Below are 8,074 nucleotides of genomic sequence, written 5' to 3'. Positions count from 1 at the left end.
GTGTTCCAGCGCTTTCGACATCGCCTTTTCTACTGCAGCCTCAATAAGATTAAGAATCTTCGTCTCACTTAGTTGTTCGTGCCTCGACGCGACTCCGGCATATCCAAAGGCTCTATCCTTCACAACTGTTATTGCTTCTCGCCGCGAGCAACGACGTCTGTCCATGATTTCTAGAAGTTGCGTTTCATTAGACCTTGCGGTGGAGTTCAGATAATCGGCCGCGTGATTTCCTGCACAGAGGCAGCACTTTTCGATTTCGGCGATGCACTCCTTCGATGGGTGGGTATCGCCACAGATGCGGCAACGTGAATTTGATTTACAGCCCCCTGCACTGTGACCAAAACGCCAACAGTTTTGACATTGGAGAGGACGAGAAGCGAGACGTTCGACTCTGAAAATGAGCGGCCATATTTTCAACTCGGATGGACAGGAAGTGCCGGCAAAGGTAGCAATAACCGACTCAGTGGGGACTTTCTCACCGTTAACTAATTGGTTGCATCGGTACACAGCTATGACCCCAGCATCAGACAGCTTTTCCAGAGTCTCAGCGGGCGTTAATGTAGAGTCGACTCCTCGTACAATTCCCTTAGTGCACGCTAAATGAGGCGGGATAAATGCACTTACCGGGACCGAAGCAAATGTCTTGCATTTTAGGATGTCAGAAACGCACGAAGGATCTGACGATCTGCATACCAAACCACCTCTTCCGAACTGACGAACATCACTTATCAGCTGAAAGTGCGGCGTCATGGCCTGCAACCCCACCTGGATCACCTTCGGGTTGTTGAGCCTAATAAATCCACCACTCGAGGGCACCAGCGCAACAGGGATGCTTCCAACACCACTGCGGAAAAAATATTCCAATGGCAATTCATCATTAGGCAAGGAGGCTGACCAAGGGCTATGCCCTTGGCCAGGAGATGAATTAGACATTAGCACTAATTCGATTGCTTAAAGAAGTAATATGCCACGTCAGCTAGTTTCAACAGGTCAAATTCACCCAAAACTCAGCCAAACCACCGTCCGAAAGAGTCCGAAGGGACGAGCCCGGTTCAGAACGAAGCCCGGTTCAGCGGAAGATCAGCGGTGATGGCGTCCGAACAGCTTCGTTCTCGTCGCGTGATACCCTCGTGATACCAGTCGCTGCTTCCCTCAGTTGCTTGCCCTCAGACCAGGACGCAAAAACCATCTTCTTTCTTCACTTCCAAGGGATTCCACATACAGTTGATGGCTCATACCCATTACCTGTGACAATATATATATATATATATATATATATATATATATATATATATATATATATATATATATATATATATATATATATATATATATATATATATATATGTGTGTGTGTGTGTGTGTGTGTGTGTGTGTGTGTGTGTGTGTGACGTATGAAGGTAGCGATGGTTGGTAGAAGCCGAGAAGGAAGAAGTGCAGAGTAGAATAAACATAGGGTATGAGCCAGGCCACGTCACCCAGTCATCGTAGCGTCACACAAGTCGACAGGATGAAGACCTCGCAACCACTTCATCACCCGGCCATCATCATCGAAGACCTCAGCGAGACGCAGTGACCGAACGCGGACCACCAAGACCACCAAGCATCATGACAGCAGCATCAGACGACCTTCCCATCCCCAAGTACTCCGGAGCAGCGGACGATGGACCTGTACAGGACTGGTTCGACCTGTTCGAGTTCCACGCTACCGCTGCATCTTGGTCGGAACGGGAGATGGTTACGAACTTCAGCGACTACGTCACCGGTGAGGCATTTAAGTTTTACGTCACCCACATATTCGACAACGACGAGTCTTGGCAAAAGATAAAAGAAGGAATGATCATCTGGTTTCAAGACTATAATGACGATTCGATTAGCACACGCACTCTCAGTGCATTCAAACTCAGTCATCGCAGTCATAAGCAGCCTTCACGCACTCGAGTACAGAGCATGAATTTACAATTCCCGTCAGGTGAAGTTAGCCACATGCTCACGGAAAGACCACGTGGTCGTGTTCCCAACCTTCCACCTGGTTCCTCATCCGCGGATATATCACCAATGCTCAACTCACCGCTGCATAAAAGAATTGAATCCGCTATTAATGACCGAGATGTATTCAATACTTCATGCCGCATGCGTACTTTGCAAACTGACTTGGCATTCAGCTCAGCAGTGCCACAAAGACAGAAGCATTCACAATCAGCATCTTGTGAAGGAAAGTCTTCTGCAGAAGCGTCTAGTGTTAATCAATTACAAGATCGAAGTGACGTGAATCCAGTATACAACCTCGCTGCCAACAATGAAAACAAAAGCAAAGGTGCGACTTCTGATGACACAAGTAATCTTCAGGCAACCACCAACAATGAACGATTTATGAATACAGAAGATTCAAGTGCACGAAATCCCGCACATTGTTTTATGCCAGAAACATCTGCATTGGTTCACGTCGTAGAAGCCTGCGAAGTACTTGCTAAGAATCCTGACACAGCACGATCAATGTCACACCACAAGCAAGTCGACGAAACCAAGAAACTACAACGTCCACGTATACTTCAACATTGTCAACGACGAAAGGAAACCTCATCGAAACCACTTTTAAGGCTCAAAGAACATTGCAAAAAGGCCCATCGTGGTGGATACATTCTCCACCAAAGATCAAGAATGTGCCTTCCATCAAACCATCTGCGACATCGCCATAGAAAAATTTCCAAAAGCCACAAAAGCACCCCTAGTACTCGGCAGAAACACAGGCAGCGCCCAATCAACCTCGATCAACGCACACGCCAGCTGCCTGACCGACCTGTGCCACGACGAAGAATTCCATGCCTACGATATTCGAACTGCCCATTCTGCAAGGTGTTCGAACCTCGTTTGTTCTTCACAAGAATGCCGGCTGCGATTTCCACTATCTCCACGTCCAAAGCATTCTTGTGTTATCCAGGACGCAACCATCAGCCTCGCCCACCAGAACTCCTGCGTTAACCGGACTGCTGCACTCTTTCCTGAAGTTTTGCGAGTTTACGGAACACCACGGGGCCATGAAACCAATTGTGCATTTTGACATTTGTGACTTCTCAACCTCTCCTTGTGTACTTTTCCTTGTTCGTAATCCATGCCTTCTTTCGGGGGGAGGGGGAATCATGTGACGTATGAAGGTAGCGATGGTTGGTAGAAGCCGAGAAGGAAGAAGTGCAGAGTAGAATAAACATGGGGTATGAGCCAGGCCACGTCACCCAGTCATCGTAGCGTCACACACACACACACACACACACACACACACACACACACACACACACACACACACACACACACACACACACACACACACACACACACACACACACACACACACACACACACACACACACACACACACACACACACACACACACACACATATATATATATATATATATATATATATATATATATATATATATATATATATATATATTTATATATATATATATATATATATATATATATATATATATATATATATATATATATATATATGAAGGTATGGGATTTGGCACAACGGGTGCGTTGTCAACAAGGATAAATATATTTATTTCCCAACAGTTTCGGGAGGGGTCCTCCCTTCATCAGGGGATGAGTTATACTGACATGAATTTCCAAACTTCGTTGCTGCCGCGTCCCTCTCGCCTTGAAACATGTTTGCGAGAGTGAGAGGAAACTGAGAAAAAAGGGGGAGAGAAAAAAGAAAAAGAAAGAAAAGAAAGAAAGTAAAAAAGAGGAAGAACCACTGTCAACACTGAGAACGAAACCAACTGTCCGTGTACGTCCACATACGTTTCTTATCACGTGCTGTTCAGTTCTCGACGTGTGTCGGGCCACCCAAGAATGTCGCCGCGGTGCCGGGAGGGTCCGTGAAGGCGTGCGTAAAGAAAGGGTTTCCCCGTAATGGGTCGGTCGGCATGCGGCGTGCGTAAAGGAAGGGTCTCCCGTTAATGGGTCAGTCGGCTCTTTTTACCTTTAATCATCGTCCGTTTCCCATCAATGGTCATCAAGTGGTAGGCGAACGAAAACACTTTGTATATGCATGTGGAAAAAGGAAGAAAAGAAAAAATGAATGAAGAAAAAACGAAAACAAGAATGGACAGTGTACACGTACGAGTCAGTCAGAAAAAAGCATGGTCTCCAGCTATCAATCTTTGTCACCAATTTCCTCCTGGCTTACTTCTCGGAGGCAGTTGAGTTTACCGGGGTCCTCGTTGATGCCGGCTAGTAATGTTAGAAATTTGAAAATAAAATATGCCTCACGCTGTTCGCGCTCGCGTCTGTTTGAGAAACCGGACTGCAAAAGAGTTACGCTGATATTTTCAAAACTGCGGTTTGGCAGGCGCAGATGTCTAGATAAAGGTAGCTTCGGCAGTGAAGTGGCGTGGTACCGGTGATTATTGAACCGCAGCCGAAATGGCGTGTCTGTTTAACCGATATATTTTTGTCCACAGATGTTGCAATGTAGCATGTATATTACGTTACTGGAGTCACAATTAAGGCTTTCAGTTATGCAGACTTTGAAATCCGAGAAGTTCGCTTTGGATTCACGTGTTGTGACCATCTGTGGGCATACCTTGCATCGAGCTTTTCCGCAGGAATGGCACCCTGATTGAAATTTGGGGGTGGTTGTTTTTGCTCTGACAAGAATGTCCTTCAGATTTTTATCCCGGCGGTACACCACGTGAGGTGGCTTCGCGAGGCCACCTCACGTGGTGTACCGTGTACCGTGGTGTACCGCGCCGTATATATATATATATATATATATATATATATATATATATATATATATATATATATATATATATATATATATATATACATAGCAGAAAGAAATGACGCAGACAGTTTAAATTAAGACTAAAGCAAAGAACGTCTTGGCAACATGGTAAAAACATAAATGTTCCCGAGCGACAGAATACAGAGTTGTGCTTAAGGTATAGAATAGAAGGGAAGGACAGTGCAGTGTGAGCTTTAAAAGCGCGAGAACGTTTTTTCGCCTGTGTTCTCGTCGGCCTGTTTTCTTTTTCGCCGCCACTTCGCACTTGCGTGCGCGCAGCCCTTTTATAGGCCAGACATGGCGACTCATTGAAGGGCTCGAGACTTCTCGAAGCTGCCCCGCACTCGTGCGCTGGTGACTGAGAGGCGGTACAAGTGCGAGTTGTCATGGGAGCTGAGTCAGCTCCTCCCAATAAGGTGAAGACAGCCGAAACGCACGGGGATGGTACATGACGCCAGATCCCAAGCGAGGCATGCGGAACTGGCGGCTGCCACCACAGCCTGAGCAGCAACCACTGCACAGCCTGAGCAGCAACCACTGCAAGCTTCATCTCTGGCAATTACCATAGTGTGAATCAATCGCCACCCGCGGGCGCGAAAGATGAGACAGGTGCCTCACCGTCACTTTTGAGGGAACCACTGTACCAGTGGAGGTGTTCCTTCTCAAGCTGTGCAGGCCGGTGCCTCGGTCCCTGGAGTGTGACCGTTGTGGCCGCTTCAGCCATGCCACGAACACCTGTTCGTGAGACGAATGCTGCCTCCGTTGCAGTGGCAGTCACCCGAAAGTTGCGTGCTCTGCGGAGCACCCTCACTATATCAACTAAAGCAGCACCCATTCAGTCAGCGAGCCGCGCTGTCCTTCCTGGCGGATTCAGCGCACGGCCGCCGTCATAATCGCCTCTTTGGATGGCCCCGTGACGCGCCACCCGGTGCTGGAGAAAGCCAGCACCACTGTCAACAACGTCGACAAGCGGTGCAGCGCAGTGGTCGTGAAGGGTCGCTGCTTTCGCGATGCTGTCGCTGGTTGTGACCTATGGACATCGGCAACCACCCCTCGTCCTGCTACGAGTGCGCCTCCTGCATTTTCGAGCACAACCCCATTACCCCCTCCTCTGGATATGCCAGCCGTGGCGATTGCGTGGCGATTGGACGTGGCGATTGCCGCACCTGCGGTGACAGTTCGTGCAGTGATTGTGCTCCCGCCGGTTGACTCTCCGGTGCGTGGATTGTGTGCCGCGGCTCTCGCTGCGCATGAAGCCATCGTCCCGGTGAGTTAGACGGCTGGATTACCACATCTAAAATATCTGGACCCCCTTCCCCCCAATGAGCTCATCTGAACTCACTTTTTTTTTTAGTACCTGAGCCACGCGCCCAGCTGAGTGCTTCACGCACTCCCCTCATAAAATGCACCACTTCAGCTCATCATGCTTCTTCTTAGGCGAAAAAATTTTCCCCGGCCTTCTCGGCGGCTTTTCCTGACGGTTGCGTGTTTTCGCGGTGGTTCGGGCGCGTGCTTGGAGAGGCGGAGCGATTGTGCCCTATTTTTTTATCTTGCAATTTCCTTACCTGTCTCTTTTATTCCCCGCACGCCACTCTCTGTCGACCTGTTGAGGTGACATCGTAAAGATAGACAGTTACGGGTGGCACTTTTATTTTCCATTTTATAATTCCTTATGAAGATAGAGAGAGAGAGAGAGAGAGAGAGAGGACAGCGAAACAACTTGTGCTAACAATAAAAAAATATGATGCTGAAAACTGATTGAATAAAAGGGAAAGAGACGTAGGCCAAGATAGCCTCTGTTATATTAATGTTTGTTCCCTTAGGTTCAGCATCGGCAATAGCGGTGACACGGCGGTTATCTGCAACTGTCAATGCATGTAAGTCAAGCTTGCATTGATGAGGTCGTTGAAATCACTTGTGTGTGAAAGCAACGGCACGCAAAACAATATGATTCTTGCATTCTTTTGGCTCGATTTGATATGTGAGGTTTAACGTCCCAAAACCACCGTACTGGCACGTTCCTTTCCTCAAGTTTTGTTATCACCCCATTACACTACGTTCAGCGCAAACAACCCCTACGACGTTCGAAAAGCTTCGAGGCCATAGCAGATCGTTTTGTTAAGATTACGCCCACTTCGGGAACATTACAGATTATTCTGGAACCTACGGCACACCCCGCCGCGGTGGTCTAGTGGCTAAGGTACTCGGCTGCTGATCCGCAGGTCGCGGGTTCGAATCCCGGCTGCGGCGGCTGCATTTCCGATGGAGGCGAAACTGCTGTAGGCCCGTGTGCTCAGATTTGGGTGCACGTTAAAGAACCCCAGGTGGTCGAAATTTCCGGAGCCCTCCACTACGGCGTCTCTCATAATCATATAGTGGTTTCGGGACGTTAAACCCCACATATCAATCAATCGAACCTACGGCGCCGCTAGCGATAACGCTAGAACATTCGATGGCAAGTGTATAAATGACGACGCGCTTCTCCGCTTGTCAGTTGACCGACGGCTGACGTTCTGCTCGCCACTATCAGTGCCAGAGTCTTGCTGTAATCTGACTTTTGTTTTACGTGGCCACAAGTTAGGCCTGAATAAACGGTTTATTATCCAACCATCCAGGCTCCTGCCTTCAGCCACGTCACGACCCTGTGACAATACGGTTATGAGAGACGTCGTAGTGGAGGGCTTTGGAAATTTCGACCGCCTTGGATTTTTTAACGTGTACCTTAATTTGAGCACATGGCCTACAGCATTTTCGCCTCCATCGGAAATGCAGCCACTGAAGCCGGGACTACATCCCTCGATCTGCGGGTCAGCAGCCGAGTACCTTAGCAACCACACTATGCACCGTGGTGGCTGGTGGGGCACTCTTCAGGCTTCGTAACGAAACACAACGCAACTGAAACTTGGATTACGACACAATGCAACTGAAACTTACGACACCACAGTGACATCCCAACTTGAGCGAAGGACGCCGCACGCAACAGAGTATGCGGCACAGGAGAGTGGCTGAGAGCACTTAACTGAAAAAAAACACACACCAAGAAAACAAAAGTTCGGCTGTGTGCAGGCGCTTGTATGTCGAGACGAACTTACAGTAATGTAACTGCCTTTAGCCTTACGCTGGTGGCTTAGTGGCTGCACCATTGGTTTCAGAAGTGCAGCTCAATCAACGTTTATTGTTTCACAAGGTCCGAGCTGAGTCCGAGTCTTTATTCTGCACATGCATGCAGAAAGACATGGCTAAGCAGAAGAGAGACAGAAAAACGAGCCACTC

The sequence above is a fragment of the Rhipicephalus microplus genome, chromosome 10, assembly GCF_043290135.1.
Source record: "Rhipicephalus microplus isolate Deutch F79 chromosome 10, USDA_Rmic, whole genome shotgun sequence".
Classification (NCBI taxonomy): Eukaryota; Metazoa; Arthropoda; class Arachnida; order Ixodida; family Ixodidae; genus Rhipicephalus; species Rhipicephalus microplus.
The sequence above is the reverse complement of the archived record's forward strand: the minus strand, read 5'-3'. Positions refer to the sequence as shown.